Raw genomic sequence first — 16,879 nt, forward strand, 5'->3', positions numbered from 1 at the left:
TCCTAGCTCAAAAGAACAGAGTTTCTCCCCTAGCTCCTACACCATCTGCGTCAGGTTAGAGACATGGTCAGTCAGGGTCACCAGAGGATTCATGATACAGTGGTTAGGTTATGGTCTGTTAATCTGTGATGGTCACATACACTACACACAGGGGGAAGGATAGTGACCACTGCGCTCCACCCTCACCCCTGGCCCTGCCTACTTGCCTCGCAAGTCCTAATGACAGGGGACAACTAGACGGCAGTCCCTAACTTAGGATACGTGCTGGGAAGACAGACAAGACAAATAACGGAACGTGAACGGACCGGGTCAATACCTAGAGAGCTACGCAGTACTAAGGAATGAGCAGAGAATAGTCAGGAAAAGCCGAGGTCAAATACGAGGAGAAAAACGAAGTACAACAGGAGTCCGCAAAGAATCGTCAGGTGGAAGCCGGGGTCAGGATACCAGGAGAGATGCGCAGTACCGGAGGAGCAGGCAAAGGATCGTCAGGGAACAGGATCAGGTAGTATTCAGTAGTCCAACAAAATGCCAGGAACCTAGAATTAACAGGCAACCTGTGGCCAGAAGGCTGCCTGTATTTATAGGGGGGTCTGAGGGTCATGTGATGTGGCCAGCGTCACATGACCGACAGACAGACAAGTCGAGCACTGAGTGATCAGCTCGGCGCTCAAGGCAGACGTAGGAGCAGGGAGCCTCCCAGCTAGCAAAGCCGCCCTGGGAACGAGGCCAAACACAGATGATCGCTCCCAAAGCTAAGCAGCAGGTCTGCGGCTGATGGGAGACCGAGTGCGCCTTTGGCGCCCCGTGACAGGAATTTTCCAGTTTCTCCATAGTCATCTGGTGTGATCCTTCTTTCTGAATCCATTCAAAAACCTTCCCCATCTAAACATAATATGCAGATGTGGCAGAGCCTTTTGTGTACCATTAAGTTTTACAGATATCAGATGATACAGTAGAGTTGGTTGTAGTTCAATGTAAGTACATTTCTTATTCACAATCAATTAATAAATGCAGTAAATCTCCTTTTATTTTGCACCTGAATCCAGTATGGCTGATATTTTTTGCACGTTTCTGGCAAAGAGCTGCAATGTAATGTAATATTTTACATTATATGTTAACATTAAGAGACTGTGCATTAATAGGAAACACTTGAGCAAGGAAACAGGGTTGGATATCCGTATTTGTTTTCATCATCCTTTGGCCCTTTTTTTAGCAAGGTCCATCCTCACATACATCCAACAAGAGTCATACTGGGGTTCTTTTGTCCACTTTACATCTATAAAGAACCTTTGTATGTACATGCAAGGACATATCTTCAGTAAGGTAATAGGATTTGTGAATGAACCCATAAGAACTAGACCTTAGTGAAAAACGATTGTGTCAGAACTATACCCTCCGGATAATACTGTAGTGTTCTGGTGGGCTAGTTCAACCACAATTGAGTATTTTGGACTACATATGAATTATAATAAGCATAAAGATTTCCTACATCTGTAAACTTCAACTATCAAAATATTTTCATTATTATTCATAGCTGGATTGTGTCCTCCAAAAAATAGTCCAAAGCAAGTACCTAGGGTCCCATAACAAGTCATTCCAAGCTTTGTTATAGCATGCACCTGCTTCATGGAGACCTACAACAGAACTGTCCTGTGACAATCCTTCCTAGGGAATATTAAGAACATCAGTCATACATCTGAAGATGTTATTGAGATCAATAAAGCCTAGTTGGACTGTAGATCAACATAGGTTTTGATGTGTAAAGTCCCTTGGCTAGATGGATCTTAGTCACACTCTTGAAGACCACGAGGCTTCATTTCCACAACCACCCTCAGTGCTGAACCCCTACGTCTGTGCTCCTAAGTGCGGAAATATCCACCTCCTGGGTGAAATTCAGGATTGTAATTAATACATTCAGACTCATTCCTGCAGCTACCTCAGGGATGAAATAAATTCTCTGTATTCCACTGATGTTGTCAGATCTGTAACCGCATCGCTTCTAAATCCAACTCTTTGAATAACAATATAACATCTGCTGTTCTCTTATCCTCTGAGAGAGAAGATTTGGCAGACGAATTCTGAATAATATCTCGTACCAAACCTCACCCCCAGCCCCCACAGCTACCATCCATCTGGAGCCAAAGGCTTTATTTAACTCAAGACCTCCCTCCCCCCTTCAGGTATTTTTTTAATCGCTGCTTCTGTTGTTGTACAAATATTTTCAGAGTCAATTTTGGTTCCAATTTAGTTTTTTTTTGCAAACCTCATATGCTAATATCTTGAATTTATTCCACTCAGCTTCCAGATTGCATACTAAACAGATTTGTTTTTAGCTACCAGTGAAGCCGTGTCAAGGCTATAGTCTCTCTAGATTTCATATTCACACATTTAATTAGCTCCAGAACATCGCCTCTAGACAAACGCAGTAGCCCCTGTGACTGTCATTAGAAAGCAATAGGGAGGCAGTTTATAAAAGTGGATATGTACAGCGCCAGTTGTTATAAAAACTCCTAACAAAATGGAGTTGTCATAAAATATTTGAGATGTATCTGCTAAGCTTGAAGATCATGGAATAGTTTTGGATTGCCTCTGGGGGCAAAAGAAGTAGTAGGGTTTCACTGATTGGTGGTAATAACAAGAGAATTACACTAGAGGGCAGCAAACCCACACAGCGTATAATGTGATACTGTAGGGAAGTTTAAGCAAATAGTATTAAGTGCAAAAGAGGATGAGGGTGCGAAGATGTCAATGCTGGTCAAAGAATAATCTGGGGCCTTCAACATTCATAAGAATAGTAAGTTCTATCATCAGAAAAGCGTTTCTATTGAAATTATTATTAGTAGTATTCTCATGGGTGTAAGTAACATACCAGCATGGTCTGATCCTAGGAGTGTGCAACCTTTGCGGTTGTATGTGGTGCCTCAGCTGTCACTACAGTAAAGGGCGCCACTGGTCCTGATCTCCTAAGTGGGGGCAGCAGTAGATGGCACTACACAGATTACTGATGCGCTCAAGGCCCAGCCTGCATTAAATCATTAATGGGAGTCCTAGCTCAGGCTCATTCTGACCCTCTTTCCTGTGAAATTCCAGACAGTAGTAAACATGTTAGTGGCAAAAGTTCAGAAGGCCCATCATTATTTCAAGAGATGGCAAGGGGCAACAATGGCCTGGCCTGGCTAGGGATGTTTGCTGGTTTCCCAGTTCACAGGAACTACTGATTGAACAGACTAATTTATTTTTCTTCACAACAATGGTAAAGATGCTTAATGGTTGCAGATTACTGTTAGGCTCCTTTCACACGGGCGAGAATTCTGTGCGGGTGCAATGCGTGAGGTGAACGCATTGCACCCGCACTGAATCCGGACCCATTCACTCCAATGGGGCTGTGCACATGAGCAGTGATATTCACGCATCACTGGTGCGTTGCGTGAAAATCACAGTAAGCTCTATATTGCAAGCAAGTGCGGATGCGGTGTGATTTTCACGCATGGTTGCTAGGAGACGATCGGGATGGGGACCTGATCATTATTATTTTCCCTCATAACGTGGTTATAAGGGAAAATAATAGCATTCTCAATACAGGATGCTAAGTAAATTAGGGATGGACCATGTGATGAGCGTAGTGATGTCACCAAAGGTCCTTTTCCTCCCAGGTCCTCAAAGAAGAAGAAAGAAGACAAGCCGCGCTGCTCAAACAAGTTAATGAGGTGGTGTTTAAAAAATTTTTTTTAACCCCCTCCATCCCTAATTCTGTATTAAGAATGCTATAATTTTCTCTTATAACCATGTTATAAGGGAAAATAATAAAATCTACACAACACCTAACCCAAACCTGAACTTCTGTGAAGAAGTCCGGGTTCGGGTCTGGGTACCAAACATGCCGATTTTTCTCACGCGCGTGCAAAACGCATTAAAACGCTTTGCACTCGCGTGGAAAAAACGCACATTTTCCCGCAACGCACCCGCATCTTGTCCGGCCTTCACACGCGATGCCCGTGTGAAAGAGGCCTTAGAGGCACAGTACTCTTGATGGTTACAGATATATGGAGAGTCACAATAAGCTTGCATATTGCAAATCCCTCTTGGTGATACTGAGAACTTGAAAGTTATAGAACTTACATTTTCATTTACCTTTCAGTGGTCCTCTGTCTAGGGAGCCATGCAATACTCCACAGATTCCAGAGTCTGTTTGTGTTCAAAGTGGCTGATGCCATTTGCCTTCATGGGTCCTCGTGATTGCTAGGTCAGTATCTCCCAGGCACCATTGGTCTCAAAGGTGCACACTTCCCTAGCCCCAGACCACTGAGTGGGCACAACGTCTCAGTCCAAGTTCTTGTTAGTTAAGGACACCAACTGTTAAAAGGATGCTTTCATCAGAAAGGAGTATGTTTAAACTCAATATTTGTCACATATAGGTAGTTATTATGTGCTAAGGCCCTTGTGGCTCCATTCACACATACGTAATAATGGGTCCGCATCCGTTCCGCAAATTGCAGAACGGGTGCAGACCCATTCATTCTCTTTGGGGACGAAATGGATGTGGAGAGCACACTATGTGCTCTCCGCATCCGCATTTCCGGAGCGCCCCGCCGATCTTCCGGTCCGCTGCTCCCGAAAAAAATAGAACATGTTCTATTCTTGTCCTCAATTGCGGACAAGATTAGGCATTTTCTATTATAGTGCTGGCGATGTGCGGTCTGCAAAATGCGGAACGCATATTGCAGGTGTCCGTGTTTTGCGGATCCTTTCACCTGCATGCTCCTTGATAGACGAGCTCACATCTGCTACTGTATTTCACAACCTAATGACAGGTTCCTCAGGCACCTCATGCAGTCTTACCGCACTCACTCTCTGTTTTGTGCCAAACACTATCTTTATACAGACTCCCATCTTCCTCCTCCTACCAGTAGTGGTGTGCAGTGCATCAATACCAAAATGTACACACCTATATCAGTGTCTTCCTGGGCCTGTGCTAACACTGGCATCTCCTCCTGCAAGCTGCCAGCCAGAAAAAACATCATTTTCACTCCGCAGATACTCTGACAGGGTATGGCTGTGCTACCACATACCTAAGCCTGCCAGTGTAGTATAGCAATTTATGGACCATAAGGAACACAAACAGCATGAGGTAAAATACAACAGAGTACAATACATTATGGTTGCAGGTACTTGACTTCAAAGGTGTAGCTATAGGGGGTGCTGAGATAGCAGAGGTCCCAAGGTATGATGCCTAACCTTTGAAGGGTATGTGGTGCTCACAGGAGTGCTGCAGTCCTGAAGAAGTTCAAGAAGTCAGACTGTTTTAATGAGAGATTCTAAGGATAAGCCATTATAGTCCTAGAGAACCCATTTAACTGCACTACAATTAATATTAAAAGTTGTGGTCGTCCCAAGTGACATGAGCGAATTGAAACTAATTGAATTCATCTCAAATTTAGCAAAAATTCGGATTCCAGACAAAACTGAATCTTTTGCGATTCAATTCAGGCTAATCTCTTGAAATGATGACCACTTTACAGGTCAGAAGACAAACCAAAAAGAGGTCATTTGTGGACCATGTTCTAATTTAAAAATAAAATCTGAAAGCGCAGTGTGTTATTAAACAGGCTGTTTGCTACCACATCCATTTACCTATAGCCAGAAATGTCACTGTTACTTTGATATTACTAATGCCGTCTTGGTGTTAAAGGCTGGATACAGTCCTAGGAGACCTGAGAGTGTCATACACAACTTTTCAGAGCAATCTCAGAACATTCAATTCGGGTGGACTTTAGTACCCAAATCAAATCTGCCGACTGATTCATTAGAATTGGACCCAAAGCTAATTTCAAGCAATTCTCTCATATCTAGTCACAAGCCTTTGTGTCACCCCCAGGGATAAAATGTTTTGCCAGGAGCGAGAGTGGCATATGTCTGGGCACAGAGTGTTGACAGCGCACCGAGGCAGTTGATTTAGATGGTGAAGCAGGGAGTCATCAGTTCAGCTCACTTGTGGCGCTCCCCAACAGCCCACACATCATGATGCTGGGGAGCTGTGCAGGCCCAAGAATCAGCCTCCTCCTACACAGCCCAGTAGTGCTTTTGTGTGTGTGACCGTATCTAATGCTGCTGGGGAACACCAGATGTGCACAATCATTAGGGAAACAGGTGAGTATTCAGCGCCTGCACAGGAGAGCCCTTGGGCCGACTGCCCTCTATGGACTGTGCTGCGCATGTACTGAAGTTTAAACAATCAGTGCAGGATTTCATAGTCAGGAGAGAGATGGCTTCCCACTCTGAGTTTTCACAAGAAAGGTAAGTTTATGCTTCAGAGAACCAACCCTACATGCCAGTATGCTTATTTTAAAACCAATCTTGGTTCGAAGCGTGACAGCGAAACCCGGATCGGGCGATACCGAAGTGTGCATACCATTGTTTTATGCGTTTTATCAGAGATACTGTTGTAAGTACAATAAATCTTTGCACGTGACGGTGGAAGTCTAGGCTTCACTATTGTTGCAACCTTTAATTACCCACAGGAGTGTTGGAGAGAGGAGGGATCCTCAGGTATACCCCTTGCAGATCCTTCCCCGTGCCTTTTGTAACCTGTACCAAGAAGGGAGGAGGTTTATCAAGCAGCGCAGTTTTCCACTTTCTTACTTGCTTCTGTGATCTTCCCACATCGCATTGAAAACCTGCAGAGCAAGATTACAGATACAGATACGTATACTAGTGACTTTTCTACTGTGAACCAAAAGTAAAGAGGCACACCTCTTAATTACTAATTTCAGATGTTTCATTGAGCCCCATTGCCACAGGTATATAAAGTCAAGCCCCTAGTCATGCCATCTGCCATTACAAACACCTGTAAAATGAATTAGATTGGAGACTGCTAGCCAGGCCCCTCTCGTCCAACATTAGTTTTTGACTGCACAAATGCTCTTCTGCATGAATGGGCAAAAATTCCCACAGACACACTTGAAAATCTTGTAGAAAGTCTTCCCAGAAGAGTGGAAGATTTTTACCTGCAAATGTAACCAATTTAAATGGGCATTAACAACCACTATTGCATGGTAGTCTGGATTACTATACAACTATTACTTTGTTTTCTTGAGATACTGATATTGCTTAGATACTGCATTATTTTAAGCATATCACCACTAATTTGAAGTTGTCTTTCTACATTTTCATCTATTTGCTATTACTTTTTTTCACATCTATGTGATTCCTTATATTGATGGCTTTTTTTTATAGCATTACAGATTTATAGCTGCCCACATGTTTGGTGTGCATATGGTTATAAAGGGGTTTCTCAAGAAACTGGGTCCATGCTGAAACCCATGGTCATGTTTGGTCTCAGAATCAGTTGCTGCTAACTTTTGCAGTATTTTAATTGTATTTGTTGTATATGATTAATTGGTGTTGTTTGTACATGATTTTTGATTGATGTAATAAAGACTTCTTTTGTACCACGTGGAGGTGCGGCCAAACTTATACATGCTTGCTTCTTATTTACTTCTGACGCTGTTATTCGTCATGGCCCGACACTGCTAATGTTAGGTTCTTATGTATCTAGATGCTGGCCGAGAAAGTCTTTTACAGTATTAATAAATTAATTGTGTAATAGACCTTCCCAGCTGCCAGCCAGTACTTAAGGACCTGACGTTACCACCCTTAATTAAACCAAATCCCATTTCAGCCGCTATTACTTCTGGTGGGAACATATTCCATGCAATTTAACCTTTGAACAAGCCACTACAACCAGGCATTATCTGTTAGCCTTTATCTTCAGTGCATCACCTTTTGTTCTAAATACGCTTCTCTCCTCTATTAAATACCTTAGTTGAAGTTTCTAGCATCTGTTTAAAACATTTAAAGTAACTTATACTTCAAGAAAAGATTAAAGCACAAAGCTCTGATTAAGTTTACTAGTGTAGAAGCAAAATGCATTTATGGTACTTAATATGGATATTTTGCTGAGAGTTCCAAGGTACTGGTGGGTGGTAAATGCACTTAGCGTATACGGGTAGAAATCCTGGGCACTTGGCTAATACAGTATAGTAATTGCAAGTGTTGAGCGAAGCATCCAAATTGGATATCGATCCCAAGTTTAGGAAAAATTTGATTTCCAATTAATACGAATATCCTCGTGCTTTGTGGTAACAAATCATTTTTTTCCTAAAATGGTGACTGCACGTGTTACAAAGGCCCAGGAACATGAGATCACCCATAATGCCATGCAGACAGCCAATCAGCAGTTACCCAGCCCCTGTGATGTCACAGCCCTATAATAGCCTCATACCGTGTGAGCTTAGCATTGGGACAGATGTGACAAGCACTTGGGACAGTGTTCAAGAAGCCTTTAATTGTGGAATATTGGATAGGGAGATCATAGGGAGAGCTTTCATACACTGTAGGGAGAGCCTAGGGATACTGCAGGGACAGTGCAGGCTCTGTAATCTGAAGCTGAAGAGATCCATAAGAGACAGCCCACTTTGCATCAATCCCTGGGTAGGTCACATAGCTATCTAACTGAACAGTGTCCACCTTGTTTAATAGATAAACAAGGCCCAGGCACACCAACAACTTGGCCAGGTGATGGCAATGCCGTCTCAGTGTTCTCATGCTGTGATTGAGGCGCCAATGTCCTCCTCTGCCTCATCATCCTCCACCTTGTCCTCAGCCTCCACTGTAGGCACAGTCCGGAGTGATCCTCCAGCATACCACCTATGCAGAGCATGGCAGTGTCACACTGTTCTGCACCTGGCCAGCCTGGACGAACTGAGTCACATTGGGGAGGAACTGCTTTGCGTAATCAACCAAGAAATCGAATCCTGGCTGTCTCCTTGCCAACTCAAGACCATAACCATGGTAACTGATAACAGGAAGAACACTATGTTGGCACTGTGTCAAGGAGGGCTGACCCATTAGACCTGCATGATGCACATCTTTAATCTGGTTGTAAAATGGTTCCTAAAGTCTTCCACACAACTGAAAGATGTCTTGAGTAGTGTTCCCCAACATCGCACGTTGCACTGACTATATTAGCAGAGAAAGGCCGTGAACTATTTCTTGATGATGCAGGCAGACAGGGGTACTCCCATGTGTAACTTCGACTTTAGCCAGTGGCAGCTTATGCGTGACACCTGCAGTTTGCTCAGGCACTTCATTTGTCAGTGGCCAAGACTTCAGAATAAATTATGTCAATCCACTCCTTCACGTCCTGGAGCAGATGCTGATAAATCTGGCTGGCCAGGGGACAGGAAATGTGGCGCCTATATTTCACAGCCACCTGAGCCCTGTGGGGATGAACTGACGGAGGATAGGGACGATAAGGAGGACATTAACGCCCAGGAGAGGAACAGGAAGAGCTTGAGGAGCTGGAGGGCTATGAGGTAGACCAGGCAGATGACTCCGACAGACGTTGGCAGTATGCAGTGGAGGTGGAGGCAGGGAGTCCCTCCTATTCCCTTATGGAAGTGGCCAGATGCATTGCATGCATAGTGATAGCCGTAGAGGGATGACTACTGGCTGTCTAGACCCTGGCTACTAGTCCAAAATGGGGGCATTTTTCCACCTTCTGAGAGGGATGATAAACTCAACTACTATTGAGACAACCTATGTAGTCGGTTGGTCGCTGCATACTATATGTGCGCCATCGCCCGTCCTCATGAAGGTCTGACCGGGAGGACCCTCTGCAGTCACGCTCCACTGCCATAACTGCTGGAGGGGTGGAGGAGCACCTCCATCAGCAGCAACTTGAGTCTCTAATGAGCAGTTTTCTCACCCACCAACTTAAGAAATCTCCCAGCAGCAGGACAAAGAGCAGAACCTGAACCAGCAGGTGGAGGCATACTTAGACTGCACCCTGTCACCCCAGATCCAAGATGCCCTGGACTACTTGAATTGTAGTCGCAACTGGCTGTGTCTGGACAAGCTTTCCTGCACGGCCAGTAGGGTGTCATCAGAAGGGGTGTTTAGTGCGGAGGGGGGCATAGTTACCCCAAAGAGAACTTAGCTTTCAACGCATAATGTACAGAGATTAACCCTTATAAAGATGAATCAGGCCATGGATCAGCCAGGATTTCCACACACCGGTGTCTGATGCATCAGACGAGATCATTCTGGCAGTAATGTTCTGACTGCAAGAGCATTGTAAAAAATAGCTGATTACTTCTGGCCATGTGCTTCAGCCACTATTCAGATGCTGTCACCCGCCTGATGCCACACACCTGATTTCTCTGCTGCCATCTTCTCCTACTGCCACCATGTTGTGCTGTTACTAGCATTACTGTTGCCCCCCCCACCTCCCCACTGTGTGATTGGGCTACTATGCTGTTGCCACCCTCCCCATTCTGTGACGGGGCCACTATGTTGACTCCACATGCTGTTGCCACCCTCCCGACTCTGTGACTGGGTCACTATGTTGACTCCATATGCTTTTGCCACCCTCCCCATCTGTGACTGGGCCGCTAATGTCCCTGTTTGGCATCACCGTTTATTTTACCATTCTTCTGACCTGTCATAAGAACCGAAAAATGAAAAGCACAATGGATCTTTGGAGCATTCGTAAGGCCTCTATCACACGGTCAGTATTTTGCATCATGATTTGATCATGATTTGGAAGCCAAAAGCAGGAGTGGGTCCAAAACACAGAAGACATGTAAATATTTCCATCACGTGTCATCTCTGTTTTGGACCCACTCCTGTTTTTGCCTTACCAATACTGATCAAGTACTGATGCAAATACTGACCAAATTCTGACCAGGTGATAGAGGCCATCAAAGTCCTGCATGTAGGACCATGCAGGACTTCTTTTCCATCTAAATAAAACTGATTTCAGAGGCAAATGGCAAAAATTCATGAAAATTGAGAATGAGTCCTCTATCACACAGTCAGTATTTTGCATCAGGACTTTATCATGATCTGGAAGCCAAAAGCAGGAGTGGGTCCAAAACACAGAAGACATGCAAATATTCCTATCATATGTCACTTGTGTTTTGGACCCACTCCTTTTTTTTGCTTTACCAATAGTCATCAATTACTGACCAAATACTGCCCATGTGAAGACAGGATTCAGTTTTTTTGGGGTTGTTCTTATGACGGATTAGAAGAAGGGGAAAAAAAACTGTGATTTGAACACAAACTTACTGCTGACACCCTCCCCTGTCATGGCACCACTACTTGTATCAGTAGCTTACAAAATAGGTTATCAATCTACGTGGAAACAGCAGACAGTATAAAATGATGCAGTGTCCCACTCGTGATCGTTGGCCCCACAAACTAGTTTGATTGTGTTTTATTGTCATATATTATGCATGTATGCTGTACTTCATCTCATGTCATATTCTCCTATGTCACTATGTGATTCTATATGTGTTATATCCTTTTTACAGGCCTAGTTAGTGTGCACTACACTAGTTTCTCCACTAGATGGGGCAGTGTTACAGTGTATTTATAGCTTAGCTCAGGCCCAGTTAGGCATTTTAGACTAGTCTAGTCAGTGTGCAGCCATGATGTAGCTGCCTGCTGGAGGGAGGCCTCTTGCCTCTCTGCTCTCTCCCTGTTGGCTCCACAGTCCAGGGTTGAAGCCTATAAGATTCAGCCTAGAAGTGAGAAATCTACTTCTATAGCTCGCTCCTCCGGCGTGACCAGTGACAAGCTGCAAACAGCAAGTATTCAAGGGGATAAGTATTATTTTATTCAAGTCTAAGGATAGCAAACGGCCGTACTCAAAGGCTTCCCAGGCACCTTTGCAATTAGGTGTAGGACACAGCTTCCGGCATCCACACTGTTTCCTGAGGCGATGTGAGGTAATTCAACAAACTTTATTCAGACACAAACAATATGACAAAGGTGAACAACTGTCATATCTATATAGCCTACAGGTGGCAGTAAACATGTTAACATGTATAACTCCTAACATCCTCCCTTTCTTGTGAAATCAAGTAATATATAACATAAGATGATTGGATACCACAATACATTCCAAAGGTGACAAAGTTTTTTATAATGTATCTATTATACAAAATCCTTATATCTTGTTGGTGTTCTAATAACCCTAGTTCTAGTACGTCTTAGTGTGGCAGGAGCTTCACATTGTTGCATATGATCATCCATCCCTGTTTCTTCGGGAGTTGTCTCATCTGGAGATGTACCTGGTGTAATCACTTCACTTATTTCAATGTCAGATTTGTCATCTGCAGTCCTCAGAATCTTCCTATTCCTTCTGTACAACTGTCCATTTGTTTCCACTTTATAAGATCGTGGAGCAACCTTCTCCAAGCAAATACCTTGTCGCCAAATTTCATCTGTTGACGACGGCGATGGTTGTATTCGCACTGGCTGACCAATGCTTAGTTCAGGAAGTTCCTTGGCTCCTTTATCATAATATGCCTTTGCTTTTTTGCGTCTTTCAGTTAGGTTCTTGACCACTCCTTTTATAACCTTTGGAAACAGCAGTTTCTGAGCAGTCGGAAGTAAAGTCCTGGTCCTTCTTGACATTAGCCGTTGTACAGGACTACTACTGGTGCCTTCTGATGGGGTATTTCTCCAGTCAAGAACCGCTTTCCAGATATCCTTGTCATCTCGTTTAGCTTTCTTTATGAGTGTTTTTGCTATTTTTACAGTAGCTTCAGCTTTACCGTTGGACTGACTGTGATATGGGGATGATGTAAGATGTTCAAATTCCCACTCTCTACAAAATCGTGCAAACACTGAGCTGACAAACTGTGGTCCGTTATCTGTAATTACAGAATCAGGGATTCCATCTCTGCTAAAATGTGCTTTGCAACAATCTATAATTGTTTTAGAGGTGGTATCAGAAACTAAATAAATTTCCCAGAAATCTTAATAATAATCAACAATTATTAAGTAATCTTGTCCTGTTAAGGAAAATAAGTCCATGCCTAGTTTGCTCCAGGGTAGAGTGGGCAATTTGTGAGTCATCAGAGGTTCTTTTGTTTGTTTACGCATATACTCATTGCAAGTGTTACAGTTCTTTATTGCCTCTATAATCTCTGGGCCCATGTGTGGCCAAAAGATGACATCCTTGGCCTTGCGAAGGCATGCTTCTATTCCTAAGTGGCTAGAATGAGTCCTCGCAATTATTTCTGGGCGCATGTTTTTTGGTATGATGACTCTGTGTCCTTTATACAGAATTCCATTTTGTATGCTTATCTCATCTCTAAAGCCCCAGTAGTCCCTGATACAAATCGGTATTTTTTCTTTTTGGTCTGGCCATCCTCTAAGAACAGTAGTTTTTAATGCTTGCAAGACTTCATCTTGTTCTGTGAACTTCTGAATTTGTTGTAGGCGCAAATCAGACACTCTTAGATATTCTGCAAAGTTTATCTCTTCCAGTTCCTTAGAAAAGGCATCCTCTGATTGCATCAAGAAAATCTCATAATCTGGGGTGTCCTTGTCCATTGTTTTGTGAGGTAATGCTGCTCTTGATAAGAAGTCTGCAATATACATTTCTGATCCTTTTTTGTAAACCACATTAAGGTTGTATTTTTGCAACTGTAGCATCATGCACTGTAGACGTTTTGGTGCTACTAGGAGAGGTTTTTTAAAAATGCTCTCTAGTGGCTTATGATCAGTCTCAATGTTAATAATATTTTTTCCATGTAAGTACTGATTAAACTTCTGGCATGCATATACAATGGCAAGACATTCCTTTTCAATTTGGGCATATCTTTGTTCTGTTGAAGACAGTGTACGTGATGCAAATGTCACTGGCTGACCTCCTTGCAAAAGTGTTGCTCCAAGACCTTTTTCACTGGCATCACATTGGACTTCTTCATTGACATTGTAGTATCTTGACATTGACATTGTAGTATCTCAAAACTGGATGTTTAGTAACAATATCTTTAATTTGCTTGAGGGCTTCATCATGGCTGGATTGCCAGGCCCACAAGCTGTCTTTGTCTGTCAGTCTGCGTAGTGGTTCACATACATCCGAAAGATGTGGTAAGAATTTTGAAAGGTAGTTTACAAACCCTAGCAGTCTCTGAACTGCTTGTACATTGTCAGGCTTTGGTACCTCTAAAATTGCTCTGACTTTTTCTGGATCAGGATGCAGGTCTTCTGCTGTGAGTAAATGTCCCATGTATGGTACCGAAGATAGCCTCAATCTCAGCTTCTTTTTATTGAATTTTAGGTTCAGCTTTCGTGCTCTCTCTAAGAGTCCAATCAAATTCTTGTCATGATCCTTTGTGGCCTCCTCTGTAGTGTCACCACAGCCATACACCAATATATCATCTGCAATAACTTCCACTCCGGGCAATTCTTCTACTGCTTCATGTTGTCTACGTTGATATTCTTCTGATGCAGTAGCAATCCCAAAAGGCATGCGTAGCCATCGGTAACGCCCAAAGGGAGTCCAGAATGTAGTGAGATAACTGCTTTTAGTGTCCAGTTTTACTTGCCAGAAGCCATCCTTAGCATCTAAGACAGAAAATACTTTTGCATTTGTTAAACTTGGTAGGATTTCCTCTATAGTGGGCATTGGATAATGTGAGCGTTTTAGTGCTTTATTTAAGTCTTTGGGATCAATGCATATTCGCAGCTTGCCTGGTTTCTTAACAGCAACCATACTACTTATCCATGTCGTAGGTTCTATGACCTTTTTTATCACTCCCAGTGTCTCTAATCTCTCTATTTTTGCCTTTAAGTCTGCTTTAAGTGGAGCCAACACTCTACGTGGTTGGTGTTGAACAGGAGGTATTGCTTCATCTATTTCTAGGTGATACTCTCCAGGTAGAAACCCTAGTCCTTTGAAAATGTCTCTATATTCAGTTGTGATCATTTCATAAGAAAAGGGAGAAGTTGTAGTTGTTTGCTGGTCATCATGTAATAATACATTATGTTCTACATTCAGTGTAAGGAGGCCCATTTTCTGACATGTTTCTGCTGAGAGAAGTGGTTTGTGTTTACCTTGGACAACTTGGAACTGCAGCGTATATGTTTTTTCTTTATATGTACAATTTAGATTACATTGGCCCATAGGTATCATATAGGTATCATTGTAATTTGACATTACTCTTCTGTAATGTTGGCTTTCCTTCTTTAACAATTTTGCAATAGTCTTTGTATGTCATAAGGTTGCAGGTGGCCCCACAGTCTAACTGACAGTGTAACCTTTCCCCTGCTTCTCTGTCAGTGCTGAGTTCTAGTGGTACAAACCACTGTGATCCTGGACTGCTTACTGCTCCTATTTGATGAATAGTAGTGAATACTGATTCTTCTGAGCTGCTGCTCTTGATCTGTGCAGCCATATGTATTCTGGCATTTGCTTTCTGCCTGCATACTCTAGAAAAATGGTTTTGCTTTTTGCATTTACTGCAGGTTTCTCCATATGCAGGACAGTGGTCTCTCCCCCAGGGGTGGTTGTTTCCACAGTATCTACATCTGATTGTTTTTACTTTGCTTTCTTTCATGGGCTTTATATATGTTTTAGCAGTATAATGTACAGCTTCAGTTTCACTTTTGCTTTCTTGCATTGCTTGTATTTGCATTTCTGTAAGTTCATGGCTTCTACACATATCAATGGCTCTCTGTAGGTTCAGGTCTAGTACTCTGAGCATTCGCTTTCTAGCATTTATGTCTTCTGATCCCAGAACTATTCTGTCTCTGATAAGTTCATCATGTAATACTCCAAACTCACATGTAGCGGCGAGCTGCCTCAGTCTAGTCACATACTGATCTATAGTTTCCAATGGGCCTTGGTTTGTGGTATTGAATATGTACCTCTCATAAATGATGTTACGTGAAGGCATAAAATGGCTCTGTAATGCATCCAGAGTTTTCTCTATGTCCTGCTTGTCGGCATCAGAGAGTAAGAGGTGCTGATAAATACGCAGACAGTCTCTCCCCATCACTGAGCGCAGTGTCGCTATCCTTACCTTGGGGTCTTTCTTATCAAGTTCAATTGCCACCTCATAATCTTCCCACTGGCATTTGAAATATGTCCAGTTAACTGCCAGGTCCCCTTTACAGTCCATGGGAGACGGCACAGGGAAGTTGTTTGCAGACATTTTCTGTAACACGGTGTGTCTCTTATTAATAAATTACCAGAGAGACAATTCTTGTTGATCTTTTGTTTTGATATTAGGACTTTAGTGGTTTCTAAAACACCAAAGCCCTCTCCACTTCTGACACCATGTTTCCTGAGGCGATCTGAGGTAATTCAACAAACTTTATTCAGACACAAACAATATAACAAAGGTTAACAACTGTCATATCTATATAGCCTGCAGGTGGCAGTAAACATGTTAACATGTATAACTCCTAACACACACCTCCAGTTTAAATCCTGAGGACAGTTAGGCCAACTGTCAGAAAAGCACTGGAAATAGAGGTTCAAGGATTCTGAAAACCATCTTTAATTCAGGTTAGAATAAGGCGAGAGTTAATACCAGCGTAAGACCTTTATACTTCAAAAGCCTAGTCTGAAGCAGTAGCTTTCATATATATAAAAGACAAAGAGCCTGTTTTATCTGAGGACTACCTACCCTCGTATGGATTAGAGACTGTATTTCATATCTGTATGTACTAGAGACTGTTTAATACTTGGATGTAACCGTTATCAGGAGCAACGTTCAGTAAAAGTTATAAGCTGGATTGCACCATCCTTGTCTCAGTCTCCAATTCCTCAGTTAACACTACAGTAAATGGTTGTACCACCATAAAAGGTACTGGCGTCACGGCTACAAGGGACCTTGCCATAGGCACATTAATACAGACCATCAAGGGCACCTCAAACCACCATCTAGCCTGTGTCCCTTACACCAGAGTGTGCCCCAGAGAATTCCTGTGCCGTTCTCCTCATCACTTGTGCAGGCCTGCCCAGGGACGACATAACCGTGAGTTACCAGAACTGTATTTACCTTGGCGC

This window comes from Bufo bufo, chromosome 6, assembly GCF_905171765.1.
Source record: "Bufo bufo chromosome 6, aBufBuf1.1, whole genome shotgun sequence".
Taxonomy (NCBI): domain Eukaryota; kingdom Metazoa; phylum Chordata; class Amphibia; order Anura; family Bufonidae; genus Bufo; species Bufo bufo.